Raw genomic sequence first — 21,268 nt, 5'->3', positions numbered from 1 at the left:
TTTTAAATTTTTCTCCTCCTGCCTTAAACTTATGCCCTGTCGTTTTAGACCCCCCGCTACTCTCCTTCGGGGAAAAGACCTTGGCTATTTTCTCTATCCACGCCCCTCATGATTTTATAAACCTCTGTAAGGTCACCCCCTCAGCCTCCGATGCTCCAGGGAAAATAGTCCCAGTCTGTTCAGCCTCTCCCTATAACTCAAACCCTCGAACATTGGCAAGATCCTGATACATCTTTTCGGAACACCTTCAAGTTTCACAACATTGTTCCTTTAGCAGAAAGACCAGAATTGAATGCAGTATTCCAAAAGTGGCCTGAACAATATCCTGTACAGCCACAACATGACCTCCCAACTCCTGTACTCAATGCACTAAAAAATAAAGGCAAGCATAATGATCATTTTCTTCACTATCCAATAAACCTGTGACTCAATTTAAACGTCTTTGGAGATGACAAAGATAATTGATAAGGGAAGGACTATAGGCTTTAGTCGGGCATTTGATAAAGTCACACATGCTAGATTTCTACAAAACCTAAAATCACAAACGATTCAGTGTGGGCTGGCCAGATGGATGCAAACTGGCTTGGTAATAGAAGACAGAGGGTAGCGGTGGAAGCGTGTTGTTCAGAATGGAGACCGGTAACTTGTGATGTTCCACAGGGATCAATCTTAGGTCCTCTGTTGTTTGTAGTATATATGAATGATCTGGAGGGAAAAATGGGTGGCCTGATTAGTAACTTCGCAGATGACATGAGATTGGTGGGTTTGCTGATAGCGCGAAGTTTTGTGAAAGGATGTAACAGGATATAGGTAGATTGCAGACTTAGGTACAGAAATAGCAGATGGAGTTGAATTCAGAAAAATGCAAGGTAATGCATTTTGGAGGATCAAATTTGGGTATGAATTATACTGTAAATGGCAGAACTCTTAGGAACCTTAACATACAGACAGGTCATGGCCTGCAGGTCCACAGTTCCCAAAAATTGACAACACAGATGGCCAAGGCAATTAGGAAGGCATATGGCATGCTTGCCTTCATCAGCCAGGACATGGAGTTCAAGAGTTGGCAAACCATGTTGCAGCAATATAAAACCCTTGTTAGGCCGCATTTGGAGTATTGTGTTCAGTTTTGGTCTCCACTTTACCAGAAGGACGTGGAAACTTTGGAGAGAACATAGAGAAGGTTTGCTAGGATGTTGTCTGATCTCAAGGGCATTGGCTGTGAGGAAAGGTCAGAAAGACTGGGATTGTTTTCGCTGGAAAGACGGTGGCTGAGAGGAGACCTGATAGAGTTGTACATAATTATGAGAGGCATAGATAGTTTAGATAGTCAGAGGCTTTTTCCCAGAGTTGAAGTTCCAATTAGAAGGGATCACAGGTTCAGGGTGAGAGGGTGAAAGTTTAAGGTACATGTATGAGGGACATTTTTCAGGCAGAGAGTGGTAGGAGCCTAGAATGCATTGCCAAAAGAGGTGAGGGAAGCTGGTATGTGGGTGATATTTTAGAGACATCTGAATGCTTAATGAATAAGGATGGAAGAGAGGGATATATACTGAATAAGGGTGTTATGTTATTCAGGTGGATATCCTCAATAGGTATGGGTTACTACCGGATTAAACTACAGTACCTCGGGCATATACCTGAGGCCGTTACCTGTCAAGTTTACCAGTGGTCCCTATTGACTGTATGGTCCTGATAGCTACAAACTCGGCTGGGTTTATCGCAGGTCTCTAGGTCCCTTCAGTTTATCCTTTCACCTAGGAGTGAGAGGGATTCACTTTAAGTCAATCCTAATGCCTTCTCAGCTAAGTTCTAGACTTAACATACCAACACAAAGGTAAACATATCTTATCAAATAAAGGTTCGGCGAATACGAAGTGTGTGGTGTAAAATATAATAGAAATTTATCAATATAATAAGTTGAATACTCACAATCAGATGTTTTCAGTTAATCACAATCGTTACAGCCTTTTTGAATGTTCTTAAAAGATACCTAGGATAAAAGCAGAGCTTAATACCTGAGTGTCCCAAATGGGATCTTCATAGACTAGCGTGTATCAGCTAGTTGGTTCAGATTGTATCTTCTTCAGGCTAGAATGCAGTGCCTCAACCGAGAATCTTTTAGGCAGGCGTATTTCAGCAAGCTCTTAGCCGTCCGTATGTTTCATCCGATCGGTCCGTATTTTGCACAAATGTGTCTTTTCTGCAAGCCTGGTGGTTCAGAGGATGGTTGGGTGACTCATTGTCTGTGTTTCAAGACAAGAGTGAGTTCTGTCTGTTTTAGCTCTGCTTTTATATCCCTTACAGTCTAAGTTAAGCAATTACATCATTTGTTTAAAGAACTGGAATCTCAAACTGTGCCTGGGTCAGCATTGTTTAAAGGTCGCGTTAAACACTTAATTAGCTGAGAAAACAATAAGTAGCTGATAAGTAGCTGGTAGAGAGCAGTTGCCACATAGTCATAGTTATACTTAATTGTTGCTAGGCTAAAATACAATAAAGAGTTAATAGTATCATTGTTGCTACAATATAATATAATCAGGTAAAATTCCACAGAAGAATTGAGTCTTTTCATGAAGAAGTAGACAGATCCCATGACACTTAACGAGTTAATAGCATCATTGTTGTTAAGCTTAATCTTATACAATATAATATAATCAGGTAAAATTCCACAGAGGAATCGAGTCTTTTCATGAAGAAGTAATGGATCCCGTGACAAGGGCACAAGGTTTCTTTTTTAGTTTAGCTCAGGCATGATGTTCGACACAGGGCTGGAGGGCCGAAGGGCCTGTTCCTGTTCCTCTCTTTACTGATTCTGCTGGACCTGCTGCGTTTCTCCAGCCGTCCCTAATTTTTAATTGCAGATTTCCAGTATCCACAGTATTTTGCTTTTATTTGAATTTTTTTTTACCTCAGACAGTCTCTGCTTTTCCTTTTTGATTGAGCAGGTGTCACAGTGGAGGGTGAACATCAGTATGTATAGGCCACTTAAGAAAGAACGGATGTTGCATGGTTATTGAGTAATTCGAAACACCAGACAATTGGGTAATAAAATGGCCTGTTATTCTCTAGCATTGCAGGACATTGTGAACAGATTAGCAGTGGAGTCATAACCTGCTCCATATTGACTCGTCCTGCCAATTGGTTGACAACTGAACTCTGTGACCTTGCACCGATTTCATCTGCATTGGAATAAATATTTTCAGGTGCTGTTTTATCAGTAATGAATGAGGCATAGAAAAAGTGCTTCATCCATTATTAAGAGGAAGGCTTAGAGTAAATTATTGAATGCGCAACAGTGCTTTGATTTACTGATGCCTGACCTTGGATTAATATCCGCATGCTTGCTTGTATTGCAAGTGCTTACCATCTATAAGTATATAACTGTTAGTCTTTGCTATTCTATTGAGTTGTAGTCAGTCTACCAAAGTCCTTGTAAAAGCAAAATGCGGCATTGTTGGAAATGTACTTGATTGTTCCACATTTTTCTCAGAACAAAATAGACATTGCAAGCATTTGTTTTTTTACAAAGCCCATTTAATGACTTCACTAGATAGGATCTTGAATTCTTGTAACACAGTGAAAGGATGAACAGAGGAGCTCTATCACACGCGTAAAGGCCATTTGGCCCTTCAGTTTAGTTCCTGAAACCGGATCATAGAAACCCAACATTGCAAAACAAGGCTATTCAGCCCATCAAGTCTGAGCTGACCCTGCAAAGAGCATCCCCTCCAGACCACTGCTCTGTCTCTGTATTTATTGTGGCTAATCTACCTAGCTGGCACATCCCTCATCACTTGAGCCTGGCCAATCACCTGACCTGAACACATTTGAACTGTAGGAGGAAACTGAAGCACCAAGTAGGAACTTATACAGAACTAGGGAGAATGTGCAGACTCCATACAGACAGTCATCTGAGGCAGGAATCAAACCCAGGTTCCTGGCACTGTGAGGCAGCAGTGCTAACCACTGAACCACCATGCCAACCACACATAAACAAAAACATACAACTTGGAAACAGGTTTTGCATCTGTTCCAATGATGCCAACTTTAATAATGGAACCTCTGAAATGTCCACTTTTGTCCTCAAATAAAAATTCTCCACCACTGTGATTGATAGGGCCCTCAGATGGGTCTGACCCATCTCCCACACTTCAGCTCTTACCTCCTGTCTTCCCACCCATGACAATGATAGGGTACTACTTGACCTCACCTAACATCCCACCAGCATCCGCATCCAAAGGATCATTAGCCGCCATTTCTGCCACATCCAGTGGGATGCCACCACCAGACACATATTCCCCTCTCCTCTTTTAACAGGCTTCAGCATGGAACATTTCCTCTGGGCTACCCTGGCCCTGTCCTCCTCCAGTCCCAACATCTACCCACATCCTCATGGCACCTTCCCATGTAATTGCAGAAGGTTTACTTCCCTTTTACTTCCCTCTCTCCTCAATAACCAAGGCCCCGGGCCTTCCAGATTAAGCAGCAATTTACCTGCAATTCACTCAATTCCTGATGAAGGGGTTATGCCCGAAACATTGATTCTCCTGGTCCTTGGATGCTGCCTGATCTGCCGTGCTCTTCCAGCACCACAATCTCAACATTTCACTCTATCCAATCTACTGCATTTGCTGTTCACTATGTGGTCTCCTCTATATTAGATTAGATTAGATTACTTACAGTGTGGAAACAGGCCCTTCGGCCCAACAAGTCCACACCGACCCGCCGAAGCGCAACCCACCCATACCCCTACATTTACCCCTTACCTAAGGCTACTGACAATTTACTGACATGGCCAATTCACCTGACCCACACATCTTTGGACTGTGGGAGGAAACCGGAGCACCCGGAGGAAACCCACGCAGACACGGGGAGAACGTGCAAAGATGAAGTGTAGACTGACCTAATGTTTTTCAGAGCCCCAATGTTTTTTCCACAGAAATTTTTCCAGTTGCCTGCCACTTCAACATATCTGACTGACATCTCTCTCCCGAGCACTTGCTGCAGTGCTCCGACAAAACTCAAAACAAGCTGGAAGATCAGCACCTCATCTTCTGCTTGGGGACATTGCAACCTTTTGGACTCAATGTTGACTTTCATAATTTTGGGACCTGAGTACTTTTTTCCATGTCCTTACTCCACCCCTTAGACAACAGGCCTTGTTATGATTTAGAGTCTATATTAGAGTTGTGCTGGAAAAGCACAAGGATAGGCAATAAATGCTGGCCTAGCCAGTGACACCCTCATCTTTGAATGAATATAAGAAATCAATAGCTGCTAATAGTGCCCATTTGTGGCTGACAATGGGTTGTCAGGCAGCATCCGAGGAGCAGGAAAATCGACGTTTCGGGCAAAAGCCCTTTTTGGCCTACAACGTTGATTTTCCTGCTCCTCGGATGCTGCCTGACTGACTGTGCTTTCCCAGCACTAGAGTAATGTAGACTCTGATTTCCAGCATCTGCAGTCCTCATTTTTGCCTTGTTATTATTTAGTATGTTACCACATGCAACCCATTGTCAGCCACAAATGGTCACCATCAGCAGCTATTGATTTCTTATATTCATTCAAAGATGAGGGTGTCACTGGCTAGGCCAGCATTTCTTGCCTATCCCTAATTGCCCATAGGTCAGTTAAGAGCCAACCACATTGTTGTGGGTCTGGAGTCACATGTGGGCCAGATAAAGTAAGGATGACAGAGTCCTTCACTAAAGGACATGAGTGAACCAGCTGGGTTGTTTTTCCCAACAATCAACAATGGCATAGTCATCATTAGATTCTTAATCCCAGATTTTTATTCAATTCAGATTCCATCTTCTGCTGTGATGTGATTTGAACCCAGATCCTCAGAAGTTACCTGAGTGCCTGTTAACAGTCCAGAGATAATGCAAGTGCACCACTGCTTTCTCTTGATTCCTTCAGGGTGACCTTTACCCATTCCTTTGCCTGCCCAGCTGTTTTTCTCTCTCTATCGCTTACTCCTCCCCCCTCCCCACACCCCATTTTCAGTATATATACCAACCAATTCCGAGCTTTAACTGGTTCTGAAGAAAGGTGACTGGACCTAAAATGTCAACTCTCCTTTCTCTCCGCAGATGCTGATGGACTTGCTGAGATTTTTCCAGCAATTTCTGTTTTTGTTCATGATGGAATTAGACTAATTGATTCAACAAATCTCAGTTTGATTTTCCCAACATGGCAGCATATAGCTCAAGCAGACTTACCTCACTTGGTGCCAATATTCTTTGCACCTATTTTCCTTGACCCTTCTATCCAATCTAAACTTTGAATGGTGACAGAGAGCATAATGTTCTCCTCTGTGTACAGAGGAATGGGGCATATTTCATTCGGTTAATCAAATGCCGGATAATTGAATGCGGATTAACATAGTTTAGCCAAGCATCGGGACCTTGTGATCTTGCCGGATAATCCGATACTCAGATAATCAAATGCCGGAGAATCAAGGTTTCTCTGTACTAGCTGAGTTGGGGTATGGGCTGTGGACTCTATTTGATCCCACTAATGGACTATCTGGGACAGAAGGAGAGAACAAGGAGATGGCCATTGAATGCTATGCTCCTCATTTTGCCTGAGATGAGGAAAAATGTTTTTACTCAGAGTGATGTGAATCTTTGGAATTGTCCACACAAGAGGGTTGTGGCAGTTCAGTCTTTGAATATATTTAATGTAGAGGTTGATTGACCTCTGGTGACCAATGGTGGAAAATGTTTGGCTGATAGTTTGGGCAAATGTTGTTGATGTGTTCAATCAACAATAATGACATCAAATGACAGAGAAGGCTCAGGGGCTAAATAGTCTGCTCTTACTCCTCTGTTCCTATGCTTTGTTACTTTTTTATAAGTTACATTGAATTCCTTTCTTGGTCTCTTTTTCAAAACCTTAAGTTCATATCCTTAATCATTCGAACACCAGTCATCCATCACTTTTGTGCTCACTGACCAACATTGCCTTCTGATAAAACAATGCCTCAGTTTTAATATTTCCATTCTTGTTTTCTAATCCCCCTATTACCTCACCCATTCCTGTATCTGTACTCTCCTTAAACCTATAGCAAGCTGAGAGATATATCAGTGCATCTCTGATTGTACCTTTAGGTTTGAATCTCTGGAATTCATTCCTAAATCCCCTCCACCTCAATACCTCAGATTCTTCTGGTAGGAAACTCCTCAAAATCTACCTTATTGACCAAGTTTTTGATCGTGCATCCAAACATCACTTTAAATATCTCAGTGTCAATTTTTAAGCTGCATAAAGCTCCTGTGACAAACCGTTGGGTTTGTATTTGCTATATTTAAATGCAAACATGCTAAATAAATAGAAGTTGTTGTCATTGATGACTTTTTTTATTCATTCGTGGGATGTGGGATTTGCTGACTGGACCTTATCTATTGTCCATCCATTACTGTCTTTGAGAAGTTGATGTTGAGCTATCTTCTTGAACTGGTGGTCTCCATTCTGTGTAGGTAGACCAACAATTTTGGTAAGGAGGAAGTTCTAGGATTTTGACACAGTGACAGTGAATTAACAGTGATATTTTTCCAAATCAGAATGGTGAGTAGCTTGGAGGGAAACTTGCAGATCATGGTGATTCACTTTATCAGCTGTCTTTGTCCTTCTTGATTCTTGTATTGGGTTTAAGGTGCTGTCTAAGGAAGCTTGATGAATTTTTGTAGATGTACCCACTGCTGCAACTGAGTATCAGTGGGGGAGGGCTTGTTGACGTGGTACCAATTAAGTGCGTTGCTTTGTCCCGAGATAGTGTCAAGCTTCTTGAGTGTTGTGGAATTGCACTTATCCAGGCAAGCACAGAACATGCCATTGCACTTTTCAATTTGCCTTGTAGATGGTGGCCAGGCATTCAGCAGTCTGGAATTGAGTTACTTGCTGCAGGATACCTAGTTTCTGATCTGCTTTTGTAGCCAAAGTATTTATATGGTGACTCCTATAGGTTTGTGGTCAATTGTAACCCCCAGGAATTTGATGGCAGGGGATTGAGTGATGTTAAACCCTATAAATGTCCTGTGGCAGTGGTTGAATAGTCTTTTCTCACAGATGGTTATTGCCTGGCACATGTTTGGCTAAAATACTACTTGCTTATTGAAAGCTCAAGCCTGGATATTGTTACAATTGGACATGGACAGTTTCTATATCTGAGGAGTCACAAATGTTGCTAAATATTGTACAATCCTCAGTGAAAATCCCCACTTCTGACCTTATGATGGGGCGAAGGTCATTGATGAAGCAGCTGAAAATGGTTGGGCCTAGGTCATTATCCTGAGGAACTCCTTCAGTGATGTCCTGGAGCTGAGATGAGTGAACTCCAACAACCACAACTCTTGTGCTACATAGGCTCCAATCAGTGAAGAGGTTTCCCTGATTTCCATTGATTCTTGATCGCTAACACTCATTGATGCCAAGGGCAGTCATTCTTAATTCATCACTGGAAGTCTCTTTTGTTCATGTTTGAACTGAGTCTAAAAAGAAGTCAGGAACAGAGTGGGCCCGGCAGAACCCAAAGTATTGGTCCGTAAACAGATTATCACTAAGAAAGTGTTGCTTCATACCACTGTTAATGATTTTTTCAACTCTTTATTGATGTTCAAGAGTAGACTGATGGGATGGCAGTTGGCAGAGATGGATTTATTCTGCTTTTGGTGTACAAGACATACCTGGGCAAGTTTCCATATTGTCAAGTAAATGCCAGCATTATAATTATACTGGAACAGCTTGATTAGAGACATAACAGGTTCTAGAGGACAGATCTTCATTACCAGAATGTTGTCAAGGCCCAAAGTCTTTGAAGTATCCAGTACCTCCAGCTGTTTCTTGATATAACATGGAGTGAATTGAATTAGCTGAAGACTGGTATCTGTGCTGTTCAAGGACCATTGGAGAAGGCTGGGATATATCATCTACTTGGCACATCTGGCTGAAGATTAGTGCAAATGCTTCAGCTTTACCTTTTGCACTGATGTGCTGAGCACCCCCATCATTAAAGAAGTGGGTAATTGTAGATTGCCCTTCTCTCATCAGTTGTTTAAAATTGCTCTTCCGTATTCTTAGCTGGATAAGGAGGAATTGCTGAGCTTAGATATGCTGGTTATGCTGTTTGGTATGAACATAGTCCTGCTTTGAAACTTAACCAGGAAGACAACTCAGTTTTAGATGTTGATCTTTGCATGTTTTCCTGAATGCTTCATTACACCAAGAGTTGATCTTCTTGCTTAATGGTAGTAGTAGAGTGGGGAAATGCTGTGCTATGGGGTTACAGATTATGTTTGGGTACAATTCTGATGGCTCATAGATGCCAGTGTTGAGTTGTTAGATCTGTTTGAAGTCTATTCTATTCAGAACGGTGATTGTGCCACACAACATGATGAAGATTATCTTCAATGAAAAGACTGGGTTTTACCTTCACAGAAAACTGTGTGGTGGTGATGTCACGGACAGATGCATCTACTGCAGGCGTGTTGTTGAGGATGAGGTCAAATATGATTTTTCCCTTTATCTATCATATCCCATGTTTATATAGTTTGAATCAATGCCAACATAGCACGGAGTTGTGTTGTTTTGTGTTGTGTTGTGTTGAATGAAACCCAACTTCTTATATTTTCTATTTTCTTACACCAGGCAGCATTCGGAGTACCTATGTTGCTTTTCTCTATAATCCCAATCTCCTTTATCTGATCCAATACAACAGAGTCACCATAACTGAGGTCTTATCACCTCCCCTACAGCGAGAGGTATCGGTATAGGATTCTAAACTTGGAAAGACAGCTAACATCATCAAAGAGCCCTCCTTCCCTGGTTATAATCTCTTCCAACCTTTTCCTTCAGGCAGAAGATATATAAGCTTAAACACAAGTACTGACAGGTTCAAGAATATCTTTGTCCCCACTGTTATTAGACTTCTGAACGAACCTCTCAAACTTCAAATCTAATGTTGATCGTGCTTTCTGTGCAGTTTTGTGTAACTTTCTATTCCTTGCTCTGTTCTATCACCCTATGATCTTTGTATGGTATGATCTGGCTGTACTGCACGCAAAACAAAACTTTTCAATGTACCTAGTTACATATGGCAATAATAAATTAAATCAAATCAAAGAGTTTCTCTTGCAGAGAGTTGACATGGACTTGATAGGCAAATAAAGCTCCTTATCCCTTCAGTAACCATTCAATTGGCATAGAGATGAAGAGCCTCAGTACAATTCTGAAAATGTACCCTTAACTCTTACTGTCTTTCTTTTCTACACAATAATTATAATGCACATTCCTATTCTTTACCATATTACATGCTCCTTAATCTTGTGCCATTTATCTCTTTAAAGCTTTCTCTCAGTTTGTTCAGCTCGAAAGTGAAGAATGTGACTATCATGTGAATGTTTCTCCAGAAGGCAATTTACCTGATGCAGGACTAAAAACATAAAATGCTGGAGAAACCTTTCTCTCTGCACAGATGATGCCAGACTTGCTGAGTTTCTCCACCATTTTCTGTTTTTACTTTGGATTTACAGAATCAAAAGAATGCTGTTATCTGATACAGGAGTTCTTTCTACTGTCACCTACTTTACTCAATGCTCAACTCTTAGATTGCATAATAATTAATTTGAAGCAGGAGAACAATGTTTCTTGAGATATTTAATCGACTGTAGATTTACTTAGCTCTTTTAATAATCATATATTTTTCTATCTCCATTATAGAGTTAGAGTTAAATTGGATAACTCCTAGTCAGGTCCATAGTATGCAATTAATTGCACCTATTCATTGTGATGCTAAATTGGAGCTGGCTGCTGTTTACATGATTGTTTTGCATAGTCAGCAAGATCCACACTATTCATTAATTGCGCACATGTAACATAACATTATTTAAAGGTAGTCTCGGGCTCTTAAATGGGAGGTGCGTTGTGGCTGGAAGATGTAGTACAAGTTCTTTTTGAAGTCAATCTGCTGTGCAAAAAGATTGAAGAACATTCTAGAGACAGCGTACCAAGCTTTGCTGACCATGAACTGGAAGTCTCGGGTGCCAGATGGGGGGAGGCATCGTCGATCGACAGTGAGGCAAGAGGACCCTCCAGAATGTATTCACGAGGCAGTGGGAAGAAATAATGGCAGAGGTGAAGACAAAGTTTTGTGGCACCAGAAATATGGATGCAGTGTGTGAAGAAATTTGACAATTTGACAGGAGCTGTCAAGATGAGTGTATTTGAGCTTCAAATGTTATGTGTGCATTACTAACCTCAATCACTGCTCAACTTGCTACACTCCTGTCAGCTATCTTCCAACAATCTCCATCATACTGTACTCAACCCTTTCACCCTCATATATGTAAGACTATCACTCATTTAATGCCTCAGTCTAAAAGAGGAAATTCTATATTTATTAATTTTTTTATCAGCCACATTATGTGATTAAATTTACCCTAGTAGAAAATAGGCTTTTTTAAAACAAAGTAAACATCACAGATATTAAATAAGCAGCCTTAGGGTGTATTGATTTCTTCCTTTGTACAAGACACACAAATATTATGCTGTTAACAAAATTAATACAAATGAAATACATTAGAAAACAATAAACGAATAAGGCCCCTTGCTGAGGTATAAAAAAATGGACAGTTTGACTTTACAAGGTTTGTCATGTCTCGATTGGAGCCTCTTCTACCTCTGCGCTCAAGTCCCACTTTAGGCCTTAAGTATAGGCGTCAAGGCTGAAACCCCAGTACTGAGCTGAAGGAATGCTGCATTGTCAGAGATGCCTTCTTCAGGATGAAATGTTAAATCAAGATTCCATTTACTTGCCCAGTTGTATGTAAAAGATCCCATGATGCTATTTTGAAGATAAACAGAACTATTATTCCCAGTGAACTGGCCAATATTTATCTTTCAGTCAACATCCAAATGCCTGACGACCACATTGTTATTTGTGGGCAAATCTTACCTTACAACAGTGACTACACTTTGTTGACTGTGAGACATCCAGTGATTATAGGTTCATACACAGGTCCTTTGCTGATCGAGTCTGCACCGACATAACTACCACCAAAGGCACACTAATCTCAATTTCCTGGACTTGTCCAATATCCTTGAATGTTATGGTCATGCAAATAATGTGCTATATAATACAACTCTCCTTTCTTTAAAGGATAATTTGATATTGGTAAGAATGAAAACATCAAAACTTAAACCAACTTGTAAGTTTCCAACCATTGCAGCAAGAAATTTGTAATTTACTTCATATAATTAATAGATATTTTGTAACCAACCCATTAGTAGATGCTGCTGGAGCATGTGGGACTTGATAGAGGTCTTTTAGCCCAGATGTAGGGACACCACCTCTAAAGCATCTAAAGAGTCTACATGTTTGCAAGTGGATTAGGAGCAGATGTGGGCCATTTGGCCCCTCAATCCTGACAATAGCCGATCTGATTATCCCATGTTTCATTCTCGCCCCAATAACCTTTCATCTTTTGCTATTCAAGGATCTGTCTACCTCAGCCTTGATTATAATCACAGGCTCCGCTACCACTGCCTTTCACAGAAGAGAGTTCTGAAGATGTGTGGCCCTCTGATATAAAAAAAATCCCCATCTTTGATTTATGTGGGTGATCCCTTATTGTTAAATAGTGGGCCCTAGATCTGGACTTTCTACATAAACAAAATTTCCATTAAACCCTGGCAGACCCTCGGAATCATATGTGTTTCACCTTCTTCCCTTCAAAACTCCATTGGGTGCAAATCTAGTCTGTCCAACCTTTCCTCATAAGATAACCTGTCCATTCCAGACATTAGTCAAATCAATGTTCTCTGAACTGCTTCCATTGCATTTATACCATGTGGTGGCCAATAATCTGTGTCTCAGATCGCTGCAATCTCTCACAAATTTAGATGATATGCATCGTTTCATTCTTCCCACCAAAATGGGCAATTTGACATTTTTCCACATTGTACTTCATTTGTCAGATCTTTGCACAGTCACTTTACATGTCTACATCCTTTTGCAGCTTCTCTATATCCTCTTCACAAAATATCATTATATCATCAGCAAATTTAGTACCAATATCTCTTCTACTCACATTCAAGTCATACAGTCATCGAATCATAGAGATGTACAGCACGGAAATGGACCTTTCAGTCCAACTTATCCATGCCCACCAGATATCCCAACTCAATCTAGTCCTGCCTGCCAACACCCGGCCCATATCCCTTCAAACCCTTCTTATTCATGTACCCATCCAGATGCCTTTTAAATGTTGCAATTGTACCAGCCTCCACCACTTCCTCTGGCAGCTCATTCCATACAAGTACCACTCTCTATGTGAAAACGTTGCCCCTTAGGTCTCTTTTATATCTTTCCCTTCTCATCCTAAACATATACTCTCTAATTCTGGACTCCCCGCCCCAGGGATTTTGTAATTTCACTATTTTTTTAATTTTCCAAGTCAATTATGTAAATTATAAAATGTTGAGGTACCAGCACACATCTCTGTGCACATCTTCCCTGTAGGGAGCCTTGTGGTATTGTTGCTGTACTGTTAATCCAGAGATGCAGATAATGTTCTGGGAAACTGTATTCAAATCCTGCCACAACACATGGTGAAATTTGAATTCAATAAACACCTGCAATTGAGAGTCTAATGAGGACCATGAATCCATTGTCAAATGTTGGGAAAAACCCACCGGGTTCACTAATGTCCTTTCCTTCCTTTAATGAAGGAAACTGCCATCCTTACCTGATCTGGCTGACACGTGACTCCAGATTGAGCGCAGCTTGACTCATGGCGGCCGATGTCAATGGAGGCAAGAGGGGTTGAAGAATGGTATCAGGCTTCTGGTGGTGTGGCCCCGGGCCATGGCTTTGCCTGGATGCCTGATGACGGAACATTGACATTCAGGCTGTGGTAGTGTGCAGGGACTCGAGCACCTGGGTGTTCACAGATTGAGGAATGGACTTTGTGGCTTTGTTTTTCCAGAGTGGGTGGGGGAGGAGGGGATGATCTGGATATTTCCTTTTCTTTTGATTCTTTCTTCTCCTGTTCTTAGTCCTGTCTTTTATATACTAAGATGGCGCTGGAGATTGGAGACTTTATACATTTTTCACTGTACTCCTGCATTCCTGTACTTGAGTACATGTGACAATAAAATTTAAATCTAGATGCACAACAATGTGATTGACTCTTATTTACCCTCTGGGCAATTAGGGATGGGCAATAAATGCTGGCCTCACTAGCAATCCCATCCATTGAATAAAAAATATCATTACATATTGTCGACCAGAAAATCACACATTTATGTTTGTTAGCTGGCCAATCTTTTATCTATAGGCCCCATTCCTGATGAAGGGTTTTTGCTCAAAACGTCGATTTTCCTGTTCTTCGGATGCTGCCTGACCTGCTGTGCTTTTCCAGCACCACTCTAATCTTGACTCTCAATCTTCTATCTATGCCAATAATGTTACTTGTCACATGGTGAGCTGTTAATTTCTGGAACAACCTATGATGTGGCAAGTTGTCAAATGCCTTCTGGATACCCAAGTACAATACATCCACCAGATTTCTCTTTATCCAGAGCCAATGGTACTTTGTCAAAAAACTCCAATAAGTTTGTTCCCTTCCCAGGTCATAGTCAGAATAACAAAGAGCAGTTTTTCAAAGCTTCCTAACCTTACTCACAAAGGTGTACAGTCCACCCACCTACCCAGACCTTCCTGCTGTTTTTCTTGATCATGGCTAACACAGATTTATGTGAAAGGAAGACATTTAGTCACCCAAATCACGTTCCAAGTTAAAGGAATATTGCAACATTTCAGTGCAAAGTTGTCCTTACTGATTTCAGGCAAGCCAGGTTAGTTATAGAATCCCTACAGTGTGGAAGTAGGACATTCAACCTATCGAGTCCACACCAACCCTCCAAAGTGCATCCCACTCAGACCCACCTCATCCCTGTAACCCTGCATTTCCCATGGCTCATCCACTCAGCCTGCACATCCCTGAACGCTATGGCCAATTTAGCATAGTCAAGCCACCTAACCTGTACACCTTTGGACTGTGGGAGGAAACCTACACAGACACAAGGAGAATATGAAAACTCCACACAGACAGTCGCCTGAGGGTGGGGTTGAACCCAGGTCCCTAGTGAGCCACTGTGCCATAGTGAAGTGTAGAGAGAAGCTTGCTTTCTTTTGTTGAAGGAATGTTCCTTGGTCTCAAGCTCAGAAGGGCAATTCTCTCAACCACCAGTATCACATTTCTCCATTGCTTGCCATATAAATACTGTATAACTTCCATTATCCGAAGGAGATGGGCGGGGAGTATTTTGTTTGTATATTTGATTGTTTGGATAACCGATTGGATAGAAAACAAACTGTTGCCTATTGCCACTTTTACGGGACCTTAAGATCTTGGTTTGGATAATCTGAAATTCTGATAATTGATGTTTGGATAATCGAGGTTGTGCTGCACAATGATTTGAGTGAGTGCTAATTTCCCCCAAATTTTCGTGACGATATGATTGGTGTTGTGACCAATATCATGAACAATTCAAATCCTGGGCATTTAGATTAGATTACTTACAGTGTGGAAACAGGCCCTTCGGCCCAACAAGTCGACACCGACCCTCCGCAGAGCAACCTACCCTATATTTACCCCTTCAGCTAACACTACGGGCAGTTTAGCATGGCCAATTCACCTGACCCGCACATTTTTGGACTGTGGGAGGAAACTGGAGCACCCGAAGGAAACCCACGCAGACACGGGGAGAATGTGCAAACTCCACACAGCCAGCTGCCTGAGGTGGGAATTGAACCCGGGTCTCTGGCGCTGTGAGGCAGCAGTGCTAACCGCTGTGCCACTGTTTTTGTTTTAATTGATAAAATGGGGACAATTGCAAGTTTGGGGGACAGTTCAATACTCATTCCATTCCATGGGCTCCATTTCAACTTCCTTGCATATAGGAAGAGTAGACATTCTGGAAATAGGTCACAGATGAGGTATAGCATCAAGAACCATTTTGGTCCAAATACTATTTATTTTAGGAGTGAGTGATGAGAGTTTTATAAATATCAATTTGCTTTGCAAGATTTAATATCAGCTGCTGGCAAGAAAGCAAACACCAAGTGGCCTTCCAATAAGAGTGGGAGGGATTAGGGGAGAAGACTTCCCAATATAGTAGATTCATGCCAGTAATGGGATAGGGAGGAATAATTCCAGTACTAATATTGATGTTAGATAATATTTATATCTGATAGAAGCCTGATATAACTTTTTCTTCCAAACAGGATCTATAGAACCACCTGCTGCATGTACTCAATGGTTGAACTTGTTTAATGTTGTCTAATACAGTATATCCTCGATGTCTGTGCTACTGGAGTGCAGTGACACATATCATAGAGAACTATATGATGTAAATGAATTCGTAAGTAATTTTTCAAAGCTCCCATTTTTTCAAATATGATTATTCGAGATTTGATTGTCTTTTTACTGAGGTGGGTTAAACCAGTTTTCGCATGATTCTATTTGTCAAAGAAAAGAAAGGTTCAAGCTTGGATTGAGCAGAGACAAATTATCATCAGTGCAGACAAAAATAGGAACTCTATGATTTGAATGCCAAAGGATGAACTAAAAGAGAATTCCTTGTATGAGTTGACCCACTACGCTTCATATTCAGACAGTTCAAGGTCAGCAATAGGAAAAGTGTGCAGGATGTTCCATTGCATTGCCAATTCACTGCATTATAATTGAACAGTGCGGGTCACACCTAGGCTATTAGGTTGCATTTAGTCAACTCAAACCTAGACTGTGCAAGTGATGTCTTACAACAATGATGATCTGTATTTATATAGCTCTTCCAACATAGTAAAACATCTCAAGGTACTTGAGATAGTTAGCATGCAACAGTAAAGGTGAAAGGTAAAGCTGCCATAGTCCCAGAGGACCACAGGGATGATCTCCCATTAGAGAGAGAGAGAGAGAGAGAGAGAGAGTGTGAGAGACAGAGAGAGAGAGAACTGGTGGTGATTTTAACTTGTGGGTCACTGGGCCTCAGGGAACGGTGGGCATGAGAAAGTGGTGCTTTCATAGTAACCTCAAACAAAAGCAGCCACGAGACACATAAGTGGTCAATAAGAAAGATCTCCAGAAGATTGTTCAAAGAGGTAAGTTATAGGTCGTGTCTTAACACACTGGATCAAGAGATATGCAGAGGTGAAAATACTTGAGAAAAGGATTCTGGTGCTTAGGTCTGTGGCAGCTGAAGGTGGCATGGTGGCTCAATGGTTAGCACTGCTGCCTCACAGTACCAGGGACCTAGGCTCAATAGCAGCCTCAGGCAACTGTCTGGGTGGAACTTGCGTGTTCTCCCTGTGTCTGTGCAGGTTTCCCCTGGGTGCTCTGATTTACTCCCACAATCCAAAATTGTGTAGACAAGCTGACTAAATAGCCATCGTGTCCAGGGTTGGGTAGGTTAGGGTGGACTTAGTGTGAACTTGATGGGCCAAATGGCCTACTTCCATGCTATATGGTTGTAAGGCTCCATAATAGTGGAGTTATAAAAATTGGAGTCAGGCAGGACACCAGAATTGGAACAGTGCAGATGGGGGGATGTCGGACTGGAGGATGCATTATGCATAGGGAAGGAAAGGCCGTGTAGATATCTGAATGAGGATTTTAAATTTGAGTCATTGCTGCACTGGGATACAGAATCAAATGTAGACAAGTACTCAATTGACAGGAATACTTCATTTTTTTGTTGGATGGAGAGCAAATGCAGACTGATACAGTACAGCCAACTTCCCTGGATAGCTGCAATGTCAGGCTGTATCAGACAGCATACACATGAGGATGTAGACTGCTGTCAGGCTTTTTTTTAAACATGTCATTTCTACCTTGAGAACTGCAATCCAAAAAAAGGAAACCTAGTAATAGACAGTAAAAAGCTTTTTTTTACAGGACTGGAAGAATCAGATTGCATGAATTGCAATCTTTAAATTGATTTATTTTCCCACTGTGCCTCCTTCTCATTCTCAATCTTTGTCGGATGATGTTGTGGTTCAAAATCATGTTCTGGAGTAAAAGGAAAAGAAAGCAGCATCTCGTAGTAGCATAATAATCCATTACACAGACAGATGACATTAATATCTAGTTTCTCTGACCCAACCTACCCACATTTTGCAAAAAAAAATATATCTGTCAAGAGTGAACTTGGATTTCATACAATCCAGATAAAATGACCCAGGCTATATCCGTGAATGGAGTTATTTTTATTCAATTATACCATGATTTATTTTAAGATCTGGACTATTTTTAAAATAAAAATCATTATCCTGAACAGTGAGAAGGCATTCCATTGAACTATCTCCTGTCTTCACTGGATCGTTGATCTATGCAGTACTAAAATAATACAGCAATTAAATCTATTATAAAATAAAACATTATTGAGTCACAAGAATAAACCAGTTGCCCCATGACCTCTGCTGAGCTGGAATTTCCTTTGACTCAATTTCTTTCTTCTCTTATCCTTCTTCCTCTTCTCCTCATCCACCCTCTCACTATTCCTTTCCCTCTTTTTATTCTTTATTCTTTACTCTCTATCTGTACCACCTCTCTTTCTTCTTTCTTTCTTACTCATTTGAAAGTTGCAATGCCAAGAGATACCAGAAGTGCGGGTTCGATTCCTATACCAGTGGAAGTCACCATGAAGACCCTACAAGCATGATAGCCCTCAGGTTAAACTCACCATCAGTTGTCTCTTGCTAATGAGAGGGCAGCCTGTCGCTACTCTCACACATTATTCAAACAATCCTAAGATACTATCTTAAGCGAAGCACTGTAACATGGCCACACACTTCCCTTAAGGATTTCTTCCCTAACCCTTGGAAAATTGAACTTTATCAAAAGCCCCCCCCCAAAAAAAATAACATAAATTGACTTTAGTCTGACAATGATCTGCAACAATCCTTATTATTGCAGGGGTCCCACATCATCAATGAAAATTGTTTCGCAAGTTCATATCAGGTCAAAATAATTCCTCATATTCCGAATGCCCTCATTTTTCTATGTACAATATCTGATTGCGGCAACAATGAATCTTTGCAAACATGAGATACTTGTTGTGTCCAGGCGGAATTACAAGAGACAACAACTCCAGTAATATCATTAAAAAATCACACAACACCAGGTTATAGTCCAACAGGTTTAATTGGAAGCACTAACTTTTGGAATGCCTGATGACAACCACCTGATGAAGGAGCAGCGCTCCGAAAGCTGGTGCTTCCAATTAAACCTGTTGGATATAACCTGGTGTTGTGTCATTTTTAACTTTGTACACCCTAGTCCAACACCGGCATCTCCAAATCATAATACAGAGTCACGGAGTTCGAACCTTGTGGTATTTTCTTAGAATCCATTTTGTTGGAACCGAATGTTTCGAAAGGTTGAACAAAGTGAAATTGTATCAAGTGAAGCTTTACTGCGTGGACCAGGAATAAATTCTCTTTTTAAGTGTGATGTTGCTGGTCACTGTAAGACTCAGTAAGTATTATTAATAGTTCTTTGCTGTAAGATTTTGATGTGTTATTGTCATACCTGATGATTAATTTCATACAGGTGTCACATTCTTTAACTCAGCCAGGTGAGGATTGATGGGAGACGGTAGGATGATCCATTACTGGAGGCAGGTGGCACTGTATCAGAATATTCGAGAGCTGCTCACCGTCACACCTCCTACAGAATGCTTCACTAATGACGCCCTGCTCACCATGTGATACCAAAAATCAATGTACTGCCTTCAAGGTCAACCTGCTGTTTGGAAAACACCTCTGGATACAACAGATATATTGTGTTTATTGGGAGCGAGGGTGAGTAGCAACTGGCAGTTCATTGTGTCTGTGTCGGTAGCAGTGTTTAAAAATTATTCTTTTCACTGAAGTGAGGATTTGAAGCATTAGAATAATATAAAAAGTAAAAACCTACTTAACCTTGTTTTCATCCAGTCCTAATTCTCTGTGATCTCCAAATCAGACCTTGCTCTTCCCAGACCTCCTTTAGGAAAACGGGTGATTGTATCTAGGTATCTGTCACCACTGCAGAGATGAGTTCATTATTGTTGATAAGAATTTTGTGATTGTGTTTTTCATATAGGTGAGGACTGGAAGCTGGGATAATTATAACATTTAAAAGGCATCTAGATTGGTATATGAATAGGAAGGGTTTAGAGGGATATGGACCAAATGCTGGCAAATGGGACTAGATTAAATTAGGATATCTGGTTGGCACGGAAGAGTTGGACCAAAGGATCTGTTTCCATGCTGTATACCCCAATGACTCGAAGGCTCTATGACCCAGCTCCGAATTGTCATTTTGAAGGGTCATAGTAACTTGCAAGTCTTGAAATGAGGTCACAGTTGGAGAGGTTTGGCCATGTTAACATAACTTGACCCATCCTGAGGAAGTAAAATGTACTATATTTATGCAAGTTATTTCTTGTGTTTCAGGGCAAGTTTGGATCAGGACAACAGCCGGTACCCATACATTTTCAATATAACTTTTGTTGCATATTGTTTTTATGTTTTCAAGGAAATGAAAGGTTTTGAGTTTTTTTTTACTATTTCTAAGTTTAGAATCAGCTTGCTTTTGGAGAGCTGATCCCTGCTAAATCTTTATCCATGTATGAACAGGTCAGGCGACTGGATCAGGGCCTAGCACTGACTGGCTAGCTCCATAAAGAGCTAGCATGGATTAGAAGGGATGAAAGACCCCCTTCTGTGATTTGATGAGAAAAGAAGACTCTTTCTGTGCCATTATGATATTTGTCCTGAAGACAACCTAAATTGATCTTTGATTATTGAGATCATTGGAATCTAATAGTCATTCAAAAAATGTAATTTTTGTACAGAGCACATTTTTGTGTCTGGATAGTAGTGCAAATCTAGCCTTGAATACATCTCCTGTGTAGGCTTGTGACTATTTTAGGGACATTATAATATATGCTATATGTAAACTAAAACAGGACCTGAGACTCTGGTGACGAGCCAGCTGACAGGAAAGTTTAGAAGAGACAAAAATGAACCACTGTCAAGATCTTACACGACAAAAGAAAGCTAGCCTGGCAATGACATAACTATCTCTCACTAGAGGTAAACAAACAACTTAGAGTTGGTACAAGAGCATTGAAACATTATCATAGTTGATTTTTATTGAACATCTGTTGTGACCTGGAATGTTTACTATTAAAAGTCTGAAACATAATCCTTCAGCAA

Source organism: Hemiscyllium ocellatum, chromosome 17 (genome assembly GCF_020745735.1).
Source record: "Hemiscyllium ocellatum isolate sHemOce1 chromosome 17, sHemOce1.pat.X.cur, whole genome shotgun sequence".
Classification (NCBI taxonomy): domain Eukaryota; kingdom Metazoa; phylum Chordata; class Chondrichthyes; order Orectolobiformes; family Hemiscylliidae; genus Hemiscyllium; species Hemiscyllium ocellatum.
This window is presented reverse-complemented; position numbering follows the sequence as displayed.